This window comes from Rutidosis leptorrhynchoides, chromosome 2 (assembly GCF_046630445.1).
Source record: "Rutidosis leptorrhynchoides isolate AG116_Rl617_1_P2 chromosome 2, CSIRO_AGI_Rlap_v1, whole genome shotgun sequence".
NCBI classification, from domain to species: domain Eukaryota; kingdom Viridiplantae; phylum Streptophyta; class Magnoliopsida; order Asterales; family Asteraceae; genus Rutidosis; species Rutidosis leptorrhynchoides.
The window spans coordinates 514697057-514715456 of record NC_092334.1 but is presented as its reverse complement, the minus strand read 5'-3'; positions in this window follow the sequence as shown (position 1 = coordinate 514715456).

The window sequence follows — 18400 nt, the reverse complement described above, 5'->3', positions numbered from 1 at the left end:
TTTTTAATCTTATTGAATTAAAGTATACCAAAAACATTAAAAAACCAAAAATCTTAGCTTTTAAAACAATCGCTACAAAAAGACAAATTTTAAATTTTGTCGAGGGACGGACTAGGACATCGATCCGAAACGACCTCGTCCTAAATAACAAGGGAAACAAAATTTTAAAATTAATTACTTAATTGTTTTATAAGTTAAAGATTATAAAAAAAAATATATATATATACCAAACTCCGCGACTCGCGGAGTTTGGAGGTTTAATCCCCGCGAGTCGCGGGAGAACCGGATTACAGAAAAAAAATAAAGAGCTGCAACAGCTCAGTTTCACTCCCCACAACAGAAAAAAACTGCGAATATCCATCGAAAAAACCCGAAAAATACACCCCAAAATCACAATTTTTAACCGTTAATCACCAAATCTTTTACTAAAATCATGTTGAGAAGGATGCTATCTAGGAATTACTCAAGAAAAACGGTAAATTTCTACACCTAAACACCATTTAATCCGAAATTAGTGTTCTTGAGCCATTTTTTTCCCCAATTTGATTTTGATGCTTTTTAGTGTAATTATGCTTAAATTGTTTATGTATTATGCTTGTATAACCTAGATTGATGATGTTTAACATGATTAGAAGCCTTAAACTTCAAATTTTGAGTAATCTAGGGTTTGTGTTCTTGAGCAAATTTGGGGCTTTTTGATATAAACAGGTTATGGCCAATTTTTGTCATGAATTGTTGCTAAATTGAGTAGTGTAACATGTCTAGGTAGTTAAATGATCCAAACTTTGAGCCTAAACATGATTTTGAGAATTAAAGTAGACTTTTTCAAGTCTAAAATACATGAACTTGATTTTTGAAAGATAATGCCATTTGAGACTTGTTTAATTGCTAGTAATGATTATTTTGACATGTTATTTGAGTTGCATGCTTATGAACTTGGCGAACATTTTCGTATATGCTTATTTGAAAAAGTATAGATTTGATGAAAATATGAAAATGAGCTTAAGTTTGATATAAATTGATCATGTCATTGTAATTATTTTGATTAATGATTTTGCTGACACTAATGCATATTTGGATGCACAAAAATTGTGTTTGATGTGTTTTGCAGACTGAAAGGGGTGAATCTTCATCCCAAGCTCGCAATGCTCCTGCTGAGAATGCGGAACAACAGGAGGTGGATAACTACTACAAGCAGGATATACCTCATCCAGTCATGACCTTTTTCGATATGCACTTGGAAGAGTTGCACCCGAACCTGAGATTTGACAGACTTTAGATAGATTATCCAAAATATCAAAGGGGTTTGCATACTCTTCATTCTAAGGTTGTTGAGGTACCGAGGGTCATAGAATGGGGACCCTTAGAAGCTGTAGAATTGGCCGGGCCAATTAGGGAATTACTTGTACAGAGGTATGGTAATTCTACTTTTAATGACTGGGTACGTTTATTCACCATGCGTAGACCTGTATATAAAGTATGGTGTGAAGAATTGTTGTGTAGTATAGAGTTGAATGATCGGGTAGCTAGTTTAACCGATCATTCTTTTATTAGATTTTTGTTAGGCGGTTCGATGCGCCACATGTCTTTACTAGACATGGCTCAGGCTTTACGTATATATACGCCTGAGGAGTTAGCATCTGCCGATTGTAGAGGGTTGATACTAAACGGTAGAAAGATAGATGAAAATTTTGATACACACGGTGTGTGGAGTCAAATGACAAGCCATCACCGTTTCAAAGGGGGAAATTACTCTTATTTGGATATAGAAAGAGCCGAATTAAGAGTGATTCATAGGTTTTTAGCCAATTCGATTACACAAAGGGGTAAGAACAAGGAAAAAGTAAATGAACAGGATTTGTTTTACCATATGTGTATTCGAGACCCACAAAGCGCTGTAAGTATACCGTATTGTGTGGGTTATTATTTATCAGCTATGGTTCGGGGGATGCGACCGCATAGCATAATAGGAGGTGGTATTTTTATTACTTTGATTGGTGAATATCTCGGTGTGGATATAAGTCGGGGGGGATTATTAGTAGAAGAACCGGAACCCCGCGATACTATAGGTTTAAATGTATACCATGGTGCGAAAGTTTTGAAGAGGCGAAATAACGCCGCAGTACCATACCATGGTAGACATCCACAGGTTGAGAGAAACCAACAGCAAGGTAATGTAGGAGGGGGGAATGAGATGCAAGAAATGCAAAGGTTTATAGCTTCTCAGGAATACGAAAATGCTAGACAGAGAGCATTTGAAGATTGGCAAGTTCATCAGAACCAAATCATAGCTCATTGCCAACATATAGGTAGAAACTATATTCCTACACCGAAACCCATCTTCCCTCCCTGGTCTATAGAGATGCAGCCACCATATCTTATGTATAACCCTGCCGAAGCATTCTATAGCACCTATAGTTATGCCTGGAACCCCTATTGGTACCAGTATCATCCCTAGTATACTTATTTTTTTTTTTTTTGTAATTTGTAATTATTGATACGTTTAATACTTTTGTTAATATTGTAATCATTTTTATAATTGCCTAACTTTTATTCTTAGATTTTAATAATTTTTGAATGTGGGGTAATATACCAAACTTCAAAAATATGTATATATGTTTGCAGTTTATCTTATGTACACAACAGGGTAAAACAACGCATTTTCAAAGACTGGCATTAAGTTCAGCAAAAGCAACTAATTTTGACGACAAGATGCAAAATATATGTGAAATAACAACAAGACGGAATGAACAAATGATGTGCACCATTTATCATTCAGCAAACAAACGCCAATATATTTGGAAACTTTGGTAAAAATTTAATCATTTTCACACAAATCACCCTCAATAATTTAAATTGTTACTGATTTCTTGCAAATGAGGGCATTGCAAGATCTTAAGTGTGGGAAGGGGTTAAATTCTTTCGGATTTTAAAATTTTTTACTTTATACACTTGGTTACCATTAAAAATACTAGTAAAGCAGTAGTTGTATTAGAATCTAGTGCTCTCTGATAATAAAGAACAGCCCTAGTCTTATATACTGACTACCCAATTCTAGTAAAATTTTTCAAAATTTTCAATTAAATGAACTCAAAATCATGTTTATACATATTTATGAACGATAAAACTAGGTTTTAACACCGAAATTATTGTTACCTCGGAAAGGACATAAATTGAGAAACAAACCAAAATGTTAAAATTCATTTAAAATGGAATAGAGGACGATAAAAAGGAAAATAAAAGCCAAGTGTGGGAAAATTTACCAAGTTATCTTAAACATATGTCACATATATCTGTAACAAATAACTGAAAATACTTTTGCTTTGGACTAAACTAAACTGTTTTACCCGATGAAAGAAAAGAAGAGATGGATCTACACGATGAATCAATTCCATCATTAAAAGGAAGTAAAGTCTTCCGAAAAAGAAACGCGCTTCTTGATTTAGGTCATGAAGTTGTCGTCCAGGCCAGCTGTAGGTTGACGAAAAATCCAGAAAAGTCATCACTAAAATCAGCAGGAAATCCACGGACCTCAGCATTAAACAGGGTCGCCAAGTGGTCAGATTTATCCTAACCATGAGAAGGATTTATCTCGTATAATGGGGGGCACCATGCAAATTAGCTGGATAAGACTAATGAATCAGATCCCCAGAAAGGATAATCTCCTTAAAGATTAAAAATCAGCTTTTAAGACTGATATTACTCAATCCTAGAGATTAACCTTAAAGATTGAGAATTCAAACTCATGGAATTCAATGATATCTAAACTCGAGCTTGAACGAGAAAATATTTTGATCAAAATTACAAACCAATTTGTTTTCTGAAAACCCTATTTTCAATGCGTTCATTACCATTGAACGTAAAATCCTAGGAATTCACCTGGAATTCATTAGGTCACCTGAACCAAATCGGGTGTCAACCGTAAGAACGGTGGTTGCATAGTGGTCAAAGACAGGACCTTGTGCCATACCGAAAAATCATAAGGGTGAGCTTTACTATTGCTCCTACCAAGGATAGTAATTGCGTCCGACATGTTATAGACCATAATTAAAAGCATGTCAGGGGACATTGCCTTAACAGTTGCTTGTTCAACGCTTTCCTTTACAACCGGACGGTAGTTTACCGAAAGGTAATATACGGGACAAGTAAACTGGACGTGTTGCTTTCCAAATACAAGGTTAGCAAGTGGGTGACACAAAACCTCAAGTTTTGAGCTAAAATTTTCAAATCTGAAACCCACCAAACCCACAAAAATATTTTGCAAACACCGGTAAAGGGTTATCCCGGAAAACTTATCTAGGGTAAAAACTAGATTTAATTTTCAAAAGATCAAATGTTTTCATAAAGATCCAATTTCCTTAATGGATCTAAATTTTTATAGTCATGTGGGACTGTAAACCATATCGTTACTACCATTGTTTATACCGCCGTATAGAAAATCACTGATGTACAAAGTGTGAAGAATAAAGAAGTGATTCTAGTATTTCAAGACGATATTGCTTGAGGACAAGCAACGCTCAAGTGTGGGAATATTTGATAATGCTAAAAACGAACATATATTTCATAGCATTATTCCTCAAGAAAGACAAGCTTTTAGTTGCAATTGTTCTATTTAAAAGTGATATTCGTTTAAATAATAAAAGGTGAAGACAAAAGACAGATTCGACGAATTGAAGACGCAAACGACCAAAAAGCTCAAAAGTACAAAAGACAATCAAAGAGGTTCCAATTATTGATAAGAAACGTCTCGAAATTACAAGAGTACAAGATTCAAAACGCAAAGTACAAAATATAAAATTGTACGCAAGGACGTTCGAAAATCCGGAACCGGGACATGAGTCAACTCTCAACGCTCGACGCAACGGACTAAAAATTACAAATCAACTATGCACATAAATATAATATAATATTTAAATAATTCTTATAATTATTTAATATATTATATATATTTATAAATCCATCGGCAAGAAAGACTCCAAACTGATATGAGCTGTAATTTCAAACTCCGCGACTCGCGGAGTTTGAAGGCAAAAATGTCGCGAGTCGCGGAGCCCCAAAAGTCAAAAATCCCTATAAAAGCAACCGAATTCTGATCGCAAATCATCATCTTTTTCTTCTTCTCCTCATACGTAAAATATATATATATATATTTATAATTTATATTTTAATTTTAATTATAATTCTAATAATAAGGGTATGTTAGCGAATGTTGTAAGGGTGTAAGTCGAAATTCTGTCCGTGTAACGCTACGCTATTTTTAATCATTGTAAGTTATGTTCAACCTTTTTACATTAATGTCTCGTAGCTAAGTTATTATTATGCTTATTTAAAACGAAGTAATCATGATGTTGGGCTAATTACTAAAATTGGGTAATTGGGCTTTGTACCATAATTGGGGTTTGGACAAAAGAACGACACTTGTGGAAATTAGACTATGAGCTATTAATGGGCTTTATATTTGTTTAACTAAATGATAGTTTGTTAATGTTAATATAAAGATTTACAATTGGGCGTCCCTATAAATTACCATATACACTCAATCGGACACGATGGGCGGGGTATTTATATGTACGAATAATCGTTCATTTAACCGGACACGGGAATGGATTAATAGCCACTAGAATAATTAAAACAGGGGTGAAATTATGTACAAAGGACACTTGGTATAATTGATAACAAAATATTAAAACCTTGGGTTACACTCAGTCGACAACCTGGTGTAATTATTAAACAAAGTATTAAAATCTTGTTACAGTTTAAATCCCCAATTAGTTGGAATATTTAACTTCGGGTATAAGAATAATTTGACAAGGACACTCGCACTTTATATTTATGACTGATGGACTGTTATGGACAAAAATCAGACGGACATATTAAATAATCCAGGACAAAGGACAATTAACCCATGGGCATAAAACTAAAATCAACACGTTAAACATCATGATTACGGAAGTTTAAATAAGCATAATTCTTTTATTTCATATTTAATTTCCTTTATTTTATATTTAATTGCACTTCTAATTATCGCACTTTTATTTATTGTTATTTAAATGCACTTTTAATTATCGTCCTTTTTAATTATCGCAAGTTTATTTTATCGCACTTTTATTATTCGCAATTTCATTATCGTTATTTACTTTACGCTTAAAATTAAGTCTTGTATTTATTTATTATTTTACATTTGGTTTTAACTGCGACTAAAGTTTTAAAATCGACAAACCGGTCATTAAACGGTAAAAACCCCCCTTTATAATAATAATATTACTTATATATATGTTTGTATTTTTATAAAAGTAAACTAATATAGCGTTGAGCTTTGTTTAAAAAAGATTCCCTGTGGAACGAACCGGACTTACTAAAAACTACACTACTGTACGATTAGGTACACTGCCTATAAGTGTTGTAGCAAGGTTTAAGTATATCCATTCTATAAATAAATAAATATCTTGTGTAAAATTGTATCGTATTTAATAGTATTTCCTGCAAAAATTTAAAACTATTTTATACCACTCCGCTACCACATCAAAGCGCATAAGTCAAAGTATTCCATTCATCCGGGTGCGACGAAGATGTATCTTGATTTGAAGAAAGAGTATTGGTGGCCGGGCATGAAACGTGATGTTGTAAAGTATGTTGAACAATGTGTCATGTGTTTGTAAGTTAAGGCCGAGCACCAAAAGCCGTATGGTATGTTACAACCGTTGGAAGTCCCGAAATTGAAATGGGAGCACATTACCATGGATTTCATTACAAAGTTACCAAAGACGGCGAGAACCCAATTTGATACGATTTGGGTGATAGTTGATCGATTGACGAAGAGTGCTTTATTCCTTCCCATTCGGGAAACGATATCGTCGGAGACCTTGTCAAAGTTGTTTATTAAAGAGGTGATATCAAGGCATGGGGGTTCCTATATCCATTATTTCGGATCGAGATACTCATTTCACGTCTCGGTTTTGGAATAAGTTTCATGAAGATATGGGTACACAATTGAGAATGAGCACGGCGTACCATCCTCAAACGGACGGTCAAACCGAACGTACGAATCAAACATTGGAGGATATGTTACGGGCGTGTATTATAGATTTCAGTGGTAGTTGGGATGAGCACTTGCCTTTGGTGGAATTCTTGTACAACAATAGTTACCATGCTAGTATTGGAATGCCACCGTAAGAGATGCTTTATGGGCGAAGGTGTCGAACTCCTATATGTTGGGGTGAAGTGGGACAAAGGGAAATTGTAACAACCCAAACCAATAACTAACCGAACACGCGAAAGAAATTTTTTTTTTATAACCGTGGAGTGCGCCACGCGCACCCCTTCAGGGTGCGCGGCGCGCACAGGTCAATTTCAGTTCAGTTCGGTTTTGTAATTTTTCAAATAAAGATCTCCCACTTCCCGACATATTTAGACAAAGCGCTTTTCACAACATGATATAATAGTTAAAACTCACACGATTCAATAATAAAAATGAGTTTTACAAAATGGGGCCCACATCGGCCGTTTTACGAGTTTCGTACAAATCATGAGTTTCGACCACATTAGTTTAATTTCCAAACGACACTATGAGCATGGTGTTTGGGATTAAACTACCCAAGTCTCGGTCAAACTCTAAAAGCTATCACATCCCAAAAGCGTCCCCTAAACAACAAGCGGGATCTCTAATCCAATCGAATGCCCTTACCCTTGTCAACGCCGGAGCCTATAAAAAGATAAACAACGAGAGGGTAAGCAAAGCTTAGTGAATGCAATAATTATACACATACATATATAATATACCTACTTGCAAACACTCATACACATACCGCATACATGCTAGCAACACAATTTGCTTATCCTCAATACGAGGCTACCAACCTCCAATACCACAAGCTAGCATAACAATCGCATAAATATATATAACTTGAACAATATAATATGCTTTCGCTTACAGCACAATAACCATGGTTAACCAATCGTACAAGGGAATGGCGCTCGCGAAAGGCCATCGGAGTTCATAACGTCCATTAGTGTACTTAGCACCTCGTATCACTAAACCCTAGGGTGGCACCTTAACACCTCGGTACTTAACCCCGAGTGGCATCTTAACACCTCGATGCTTCACTCTTTACTTTACGGAGTGGCTCTTAACACCTCGACACATCACTCCTAGGTGGCATCTTAACACCTCGATGCTTCACCCCGAGTGGCATCTTAACACCTCGATGCTTCACTCGTCACGTGAAACGTGGTGTCTTAACACTTCGACACTTCACCTCTCACGCTACAACAAATAAATACAATATATACCTACGCATATAATTATTCCACTCACCTTAACGATTCGGTGACGGTTTTATACTTCCGCAAGCTTCAAAGTAAAGTACCTAATATAATAAGTACTTCAATCAACACATAATCTAGTTGGACTAAATACCAACAATTCACTTATGTGCATTTAATGACTTAATGCATTAAATGCCCCATTTTCACCAAAACCGTCCTTAAGGGTCAAGACCACCATTAATCACTTAAAAGCTAGTGATTAAGGTCCACCAACACTAAATATAACATAATTAGGGTAATTCATACCCATAACCCCCAACTAGGTCAATCATTAACCCCTTTGACTCATTTAAAGTCAACACACCAATTTTGGGTCATCCACTAACCCAACTAACACCCATTTACCAATTAGCTAGGTGTGCTAGTAATTAACTAACCAATTAGGACTCATAAACATAAATTTACCACTTTGAAACCCTAGGTTAGTTACCATTTAGTCTTCATGACTCAATCTTACCCAAGAACACCGAAAATCATCAAATATGGGTTTTATGTTCATCACTATCTCAAACCCTAACCCTTACACAAATTTAAAACAAGGAAATCAAGATTAGAGCTTACCACTACAACTACAACGTAGCTAGTGAGTAGATGAATGACTTTAACACCCGTACTTTGGCCCGAGAACAACTTATTCCTATTGAATTTAAGCTTTCTCACTCAAGAAATCACACTCTCTCTCTAAGATTGAAGTGAAGGAGATAAGGTTGTTGAAAATGGAGTGAATGATACTCCACAAACTGACATACTGGCCTTTAACTCGTCCACAGGTGAAATTACCAAAATACCCATCAAAATATCTGAATAAAACAAACAGAACCCGACTACAGTGAGGAGCGCGCCACGCGCACCCCTATGTGTGCGCTGAGCGCACCCAGCCCAGATCACTCTCTGTCTTCTGTTTAACTGCACAATCATTCCCACACTTTATGTACTCTATTTATTCTGCTGTACAATGAAGATTAGGGTCTTATAACTCTCCCCCACTTGAATCGGAGCGCGTCCTCGCGATCCAAGCCGCATGTCAAGAGGGAAGGTAAACCAACACGAATTCTTCGGGCTCCCAAGTAAACTCGGACCCTTTACTACGACGCCATTGAACTTTAAAAGTTCTCACTTCTTTATTTCTCAACCTTTTGACCTTCTTATCGAGTATGGAAATCGGCTCCTCAATATACTCTAACTTATTGTTTAGCTCAATCTCGTCTAAAGGCACCCAAGAAGAATCATCCGCAAGACACTTACGGAGATGGGAAACATGAAATGTATTATGGATCCCCGCAAGCTCTTCGGGTAATTCCAAACGATACGCAACTTCACCAACGCGAGCTAAAATTTTAAATGGCCCAATAAACCAAGGAGCTAACTTTCCCCGTTTTCTAAACCGAATAATACCTTTCCATGGCGAAACCTTAAGCATCACCATGTCACCTTCTTGAAATTCGATCATTCTTCTACGCTTGTCGGCATACGACTTTTGTCTATCTTGCCCCTTTTTCAAATGATCCCGAATCATATCAATCTTACTATTCGTCTCTATAACCAAATCGGTACTCCCGATTTCTTTTTAACCAATTTCACCCCAACAAATCGGAGTTCGACACCTCCGCCCATAAAGCATCTCATAAGGTGGCATCCCGATACTAGTATGATGACTATTATTGTACGAGAATTCCACCAAAGGTAAGTGCTCGTCCCAACTACCACCGAAATCAATAATACACGCCCGTAACATATCCTCCAAGGTTTGATTCGTAAGTTCGGTTTGACCGTCCGTTTGAGGATGATATGCCGTGCTCAATTTCAATTGTGTACCCATATCTTCGTGAAACTTCTCCCAAAACCGAGATGTAAAACGGGTATCTCGATCCGAAATAATAGATATAGGAACCCCGTGTCTTGCTATCACCTCCTTGATAAACAACTTAGCCAAAGTTTCCGACGATATCGCTTCCCGAATGGGAAGAAACAAAGCACTTTTTGTCAATCGGTCAACTATCACCCAAATCGAATCGAATTGGGTTCTCGCCGTTTTAGGTAACTTTGTGATGAAATCCATGGTAATGTGCTCCCATTTCCACTTCGGAATTTCTAACGGTTGTAACTTACCATACGGCTTTTGGTGTTCGGCTTTAACTTGCAAACACGTGACACATTGCTCAACATACTTAACAACATCACGTTTCATGCTCGGCCACCAATAATCCTTTCTCAAATCGAGATACATTTTCGTCGCGCCCGGATGAATGGAATACTTTGACTTATGTGCTTCATCAAGTAGTAGTCGTCGATAATCCCCCATCTTAGGCACCCACACTCTTCCTTGAAAAGACAACAAACCACGCGAACCCATAGTAATGAATTCCGATTGCCCCACAATTTGTTTCGCATGCTTGTTGTGAACGTAAGCTTCAATTTGAATCACACCAAGTTTTTCAAGAAAATCGTTAGTAATAATCATACGTAACAATCCCAATCGTAACGCCGAGTGGTGACTCTTCCGAATTAACGCATCCGCGACCACATTCTCCTTGCCCGGATGATAAAGTATTTCACAATCATAATCTTTTACCACATCCATCCACCTACGTTGGCGATAATTCAAATCTCGTTGATTGAAGAGATGTTTCAAACTCTTGTGATCCGAATAAATCGTACACTTGACACCATACAAGTAATGGCGCCAAATTTTCAACGCATGCACAACCGCCGCCAACTCAAGATCATGAGTCGGATATCTCATTTCGTGTTCCTTTAATTATCGAGAGGTGTAAGCGATGACTTTACCTCTTTGCATTAGAACACATCCGAGCCCATTTAGAGAGGCATCACAATACACCGTCATGTCTTCCACACCTTCCGGCAACACTAACACCGGAGCTTGACACAATTTCTCTTTTAGCAATTGAAAAGCAATTTCTTGCTCGTTCTCCCAATTAAATCTCGCGTTCTTCCTCGTTAATTTCGTCAACGAAGAAGCGATCTTAGAAAAGTCTTGGATAAACCGACGATAATTACCGGCCAATCCGAGAAAACTTCGGATTTTCGTAGGCGTAGTCGGTCGTCCCCAACTCTTTATCGTCTCAATCTTCCCCGGATCTACTTGAATACCATTTTCGTTCACAATATGGCCAAGGAATTGAACTTCCCTTAGCCAAAATTCACATTTGGAGAATTTAGCATACAACTTCTCCTTCCGCAACGTCTTTAACACACTCCGAAAATGATGTTCATGTTCCTTCATACTCTTCGAATAGACAAGTATGTCGTCAATGAACACAATTACCGACTTGTCCAACATAGGTTGGCATACTCTGTTCATAAGATCCATGAATGTCGCCGGTGCATTTGTAAGACTAAAAGGCATAACTACAAACTCAAAATGCCCATAACGCGTTCGAAAAGCCGTTTTCTCAATATCTTCCTCACGGACCCGCATTTGGTGATAGTCGGACCGTAGGTCGATTTTTGAGAAATACGTTGCACCTTGGAGTTGGTCAAACAAATCGTCAATCCGAGGTAATGGATAATGATTCTTGATCGTCACTTTGTTCAACTCCCGATAATCGATGCACATCCGCATACTACTATCCTTCTTCACGAATAAAACCGGAGCGCCTCATGGCGAAGCACTCGGTCGAATGAAACCCTTTTCAAGCAACTCTTGGGTTTGATTTAACAACTCTTGCATTTCCATTGGTGCTAAACGATAAGGGGTTTTGGCAATGGGGGTAGCCCCCGGAACCAACTCAATGCGAAATTCAACTTGTCTTTCCGTCGGAACACCCGGTAACTCATCCGAAAAAACGTCTTCAAACTCATTTACCACCAGAATTTCACGAATAGGTGATGGCTCTTCACGAGTATCAACAACATGGGCAAGAAAAGCCATGCCCCCACTAACAAGGAAACGACGTGCCCGTACAAAAGTGCATATCGGCACAAGTCTTCTACGCTTATCACCATGAATAATTAACTCTCCCCCACTTGGGGTCTTCACACGAATAAATTTTTCATGGCATGCAATATCGGCTCTATTATGATCGAGCCAATCCATACCAACAACGATATCAAAATCACCCAAAGTCATCGGGATGAGATCAATTTTAAAGTTTTCGGCACCAAACACAACATCACAATTTTTACACACATCAACCACTAGCACCGTTTTGCCGTCCGCTATTTCGACTTCTACCGGACGACTTAACTTAGCTAACGGTCTATTAAGTTTAGGCACAAATTTTGGAGACACAAACGACAAATTTGCACCGCTATCAAATAGAATTCTTGCCGGATTAGAGTTAACCATAAAAATACCTGAGACAACTTCGTTGGATTGCTTGGCTTCATCATTCGTCATCAAATAGTTGCGACCCCTAGTCGTACCCGCCGCCTTCTCTAGACGCTTAACATTATGGTTTCGCAAATCGGGACACTCCGGCTTCTTATGCCCTTCTTTACCGTAATTAAAACAAGTGAGCTTGTTTCCGGAAGATGGTTTCGGACAATCACGAGCCATATGACCAGCTTGCCCACAATTGTAGCACGTAAAAGAAAAACCACTGAAAGCGCCCTTCTTCACGCTATTGACACTTTCGGAACCCTTCTTGTTCTTATTCTTCTTGTTTGAAAAGATAGAATGACTACAACCTTCAAACTTTCTTTTAGAAAAAGTGAAGTCACTTTTCCTTGGAACCTCCGGCTCAAAACCCCGAGCCAACTCAAATAACTCGTCAAAAGACTTAGCTGCTCCTCGACTAATCTTACCCTTGAACTCATCATTCATGGTACGGTAGAAATCTTTCATTAGCTTGTGATCGTCACCAACATATTCCAGAAAAAAACGAGTCTTTGCTAAGAAGGTAGACTTGAGAGTAACCAAGTCCATTGAACCTTGTTGCAAATTGTACAACTCATCCCGGATTCTATCAAGATCGGAAGAAGTTCGGTATTCTTTAAAAAATTCCTTCTTAAACTCTTCCCACGTCAAACTCATACATTGCTCCTCACCATATAAGTTGATTTTATCATACCACCACAACTTAGCTTCTTCCCGTAACATACTAGAACCATACCTCGCCTTCTTCTCGGGAGGACATTCCGCGGTACGGAAAGCTCCCTCGATATCGGAAATACAACATGTGCTTTTCAACGGATCTCGTACCCCATTAAACATCGGGGGTTGAGCATCCTTGAAATTTTTGTAATGGAAGTCCCGCCTTCCACTCCCACCGTTACCATCACCCCCTCACCACGAGGATGAATGTTTCTAGCTTCTAATGCCTCCTCGATCGCGGCATTCATTCGCTCATTTATCATTTCTGTTACTTGCCCATCAACCGACTCTTGGAAAACCTTTCGAACATCGTCAAGAAAATCCTTTTTAACCTTTTAAAGATGGCCTCAACCTTGGCCGTAAGTTCAACGTCCTCACTCGTACTTCCATCATTGGTGTCGTGTCCATTTCTCATCTTCATTCTTTAAAACGAAGTAAATTAAGCAACGAAACGAAAGGACTTAACACATATGTATATACATATACACCACACTACCCCATCTTGCTCAATAATCGTAGTACATCACTTGTTTGACACGATTTGAACCCGTAAAAATGGTAGCTAATCATTGTTACGCGATCACGTCGCATTAATTCGCTAGTACAATGTCTTTCTCGCTTGATGATTGCTAAAACAACACAAAATAGTTAGTGCAAGGTTAATTCACATAAACCTAAGCACTAATCAACTCCCGGTCCGACCCGTCTCCTACCAGTCCCGCATAAAGCTCATACACAAATAAGTCTAAGTCTAGGCACCTATCTCAAGTCGCCTAAATCCCTTAGACCATGCTCTGATACCACTTGTAACAACCCAAACCAATAACCAACCGAACACGCGAAAGAATTTTTTTTTTTATAACCGTGGAGTGTGCCACGCGCACCCCCTCAGGGTGCGCGACGCGCACAGGTCAATTTCAGTTCTGTCCGGTTTTGCAATTTTTCAAATAAAGATCTCCTACTTCCCGACATATTTAGACGAAGCGCTTTTCACAACATGATATAATAGTTAAAACTCACACGATTCAATAATAAAAATGAGTTTTACAAAACAGGGCCCACATCAGCCGTTTTACGAGTTTCGTACAAATCATGAGTTTCGACCACATTAGTTTAATTTCCAAACGACACTATGAGCATGGTGTTTGGGGTTAAACTACCCAAGTCTTGGTCAAACTCCAAAAGCTATCACATCCCAAAAGCGTCCCCTAAACAACAAGCGGGATCTCTAATCCAATCGAATTCCCTTACCCTTGTCAACGCCGGAGCCTATAAAAAGATAAACAACGAGAGGGTAAACAAAGCTTAGTGAATGCAATAATTATACACATACATATATAATATACCTACTTGCAAACACTCATACACATACCGCATACATGCTAGCAACACAATTTGCTTATCCTCAATACGAGGCTACCAACCTCCAATACCACAAGCTAGCATAACAATCTCATAAATATATATAACTCGAACAATATAATATGCTTTCGCTTACATCACAGTAACCATGGTTAACCAATCGTACAAGGGAATGGCGCTCGCGAAAGGCCATCGGAGTTCATAACGTCCATTAGTGTACTTAGCACCTCGTATCACTAAACCCTAGGGTGGCACCTTAACACCTCGGTACTTAACCCCGAGTGGCATCTTAACACCTCGATGCTTCACTCTTTACTTTACGGAGTGGCGTCTTAACGCCTCGAAACTTCACTCCTAGGTGGCATCTTAACACCTCGATGCTTCACCCCGAGTGGCATCTTAACACCTCGATGCTTCACTCGTCACGTGAAACATGGTGTCTTAACACTTTGACACTTCACCTCTCACGCTACAACAAATAAATACATTATATACCTACGCATATAATTATTCCACTCACCTTAACGATTCGGTGACGGTTTTATACTTCCGCAAGCTTCAAAGCAAAGTACCTAATATAATAAGTACTTCAATAAACACATAATCTAGTTGGACTAAATACCAACAATTCACTTATGTGCATTTAATGACTTAATGCATTAAATGCCCCATTTTTACCAAAACCGCCCTTAAGGGTCAAGACCACCATTAATCACTTAAAAGCTAGTGATTAAGGTCCAACAACACTAACTATAACATAATTAGGGTAATTCATACCCATAACCCCCAACTAGGTCAATCATTAACCCCTTTGACTCATTTAAAGTCAACACACCCATTTCGGGTCATCCACTAACCCAACTAACACCCATTTACCAATTAGCTAGGTGTGCTAGTAATTAACTAACCAATTAGGACTCATAAACATCAATTTACCACTTTGAAACCCTAGGTTAGTTACCATTTAGTCTTCATGACTCAATCTTACCCAAGAACACCCAAAATCATCAAATATGAGTTTTATGTTCATCACTATCCCAAACCCTAACCCTTACACAAATTTAAAACAAGAAAATCAAGATTAGAGCTTACCACTACAACCACAACGTAGCTAGTGAGTAGATGAACGACTTTAACACCCGCACTTTGGCCCGAGAACAACTTCTTCCTCTTGGATTTAAGCTTTCTCACTCAAGAAATCACACTCTCTCTCTAAGATTGAAGTGAAGGAGATAAGGTTTTTGAAAATGGAGTGAATGATAATCCACAAACTGACCTACTGGCCTTTAACTCGTCCACAGGTGAAATTACCAAAATATCCATCAAAATATCTGAATAAAACAAACAGAACCCGGCTACAGTGAGGAGTGCGCCACGCGCACCCCTATGTGTGCGCTGAGCGCACCCAGCCTAGATCACTCTCTGTCTTCTGTTTAACTGCACAATCATTCCCACACTTTATGTACTCTATTTATTATGCTGTACAATGAAGATTAGGGTCTTACAGAAATCTGGAGTACCGATTTGGTTTTAGAGACGAATAACAAGATTGAGATGATTCAGACTCGATTGAAGGCGGCGCAAGATAGACAAAAATCTTATGCCGACAAACGTAGGCGACCGATTGAGTTCTAAGAAGGTGACATGGTAATGCTTAAAGTTTCACCATGGAAGGGTATTATTTGGTTTGGAAAATGGGGAAAGTTAGATCCTCGGTTTATTGGGCAATTTAAAATTTTAGCTCGTGTTGGTGAAGTTGTGTAACGTTTAGAATTACCCGAAGAGCTTGCGGGGATCCATAACACATTTCATGTTTCCCATCTCCGTAAGTGTCTTGCGGATGATTTATCATGGGTACCATTAGACGAGATTGAGCTAAACAATAAGTTTGAGTATGTAGAATAGCTGATTGCTATACTCGATGAAAAGGTGAAAAGGTTGAGAAAAAAAGAAGTGAGAACTTTTAAAGTTCAATGGCGTCGTAGTAAAGGTTTCGAGTTTACTTGGGAGCCCGAAGAATTTGTGTTGGTATATCTTCCCGCTTGTCATGCGGCTTGGATCGCGAGGACGCGCTCCGATTCAAGTGGGGGAGAGTTGTAAGACTCGAATAATTATTGTACAGCAGTGTAAATAGTATACATTAAGTGTGGGAAGCGTTGTGTAATTAAACACAGGTCAGTGTCTTCCCAGACCTTTGTGCGCGCCGCGCAGGGGTAAGTGTGTAACACCCCAGCTTAACATGACCACAATATTGTCCGCTTTGCCCGCAGGCGCACGGCTTTTTCTTGGCGAACACACATGAGAAGCACTTTCCCAGGAGGTTACCCATCCTGGTAGTGCTCTCACCCGAGCACGCTTAACAGCAGCGTACTCACACATCTGCTCTAAATGTGGTTCCAAAACGCGTTGTGTCATTTAAGCGTGAGTATTACCTTATAATCCCATGATCACTCATGTCCATGAGTGATGTGGGATTTGCCTAGGGTGTTACATTCACCCCCTCAGGGACTCATCGTCCTCGATGAGGTTTGCCCCACCACCCCCAACGGCACATGAGTGGCTCTGATACCATTTTGTAACACCCCAGCTTAACATGACCACAATATTGTCCGCTTTGCCCGCAGGCGCACGGCTTTTTCTTGGCGAACACACATGAGAAGCACTTTCCCAGGAGGTTACCCATCCTGGTAGTGCTCTCGCCCGAGCACGCTTAACAGCAGCGTACTCACACATCTGCTCTAACTGTGGTCCCAAAACGCGTTGCGTCATTTAAGCGTGAGTATTACCTTATAATTCCATGATCACTCATGTCCATGGGTGATGTGGGATTTGCCTAGGGTGTTACAAAGTGTGCGCGCCGCGCACTGCTTCTGTGCACAGATTCCTGTTTTAATTTAATTTAAACGTGGGGCATTTTGGTCTTTTCACTTGAGGTCAGATTTAAAGCTACTAAAAGGCTGGTTGGAGTCTTTAGTTCACATCCACCAACATCATCTTCTCTCCCATTCAATTATAGAGTGAGAAACCCATTGAGAGAGAGAAAGCTCAAATCAAGAAGGAAGAAGTTGATTTCGGGCCAAAACGCGAGTATTAAAGTTGTTCATCTAGTCACTAACTACGTTGTGATTGTGGTGGTAAGTCCTAATCTTAATTTCCTTATTTTAATTTGTTTAAGGGTTAGGGTTTTGGGTTAGTGATGAACATAAAACCCATTATTGGTGATTTTGGGGGTTTTTGGGTAAGATTGAGTCATGAAGACTCAGGAATGACTAACCTAGGGTTTCAAAATGATAATTGGTGTTTATGAGTCTTAAATGGTTAGTTAACCACTAGCACACTTTAATATTAAGTAAGTGGGTGTTATTTGGGTGTGTTGATGACCCAAAATGGGTGTGTTAACCTTGAGATGGGTCAATGGAGTCTTTGGTGACCTAAGTGGTCTAATGAGTGTGAAAATGCGATAACCTTATGTTAAAAAGTGTATTAAGACCATAATCGAATTAATGTTAGGGGTTTGGCGTAATCCCGACCTAGTGTTAGAGTTAATGGTGCAAATGGGTCACATTGCACTATGGGTCAAAATGACACTTGAGTGGTGAGTAAGTTGGTTCACCAACTTGAATGTATGATTAATATTGTGCATAATGTAATAGGTGC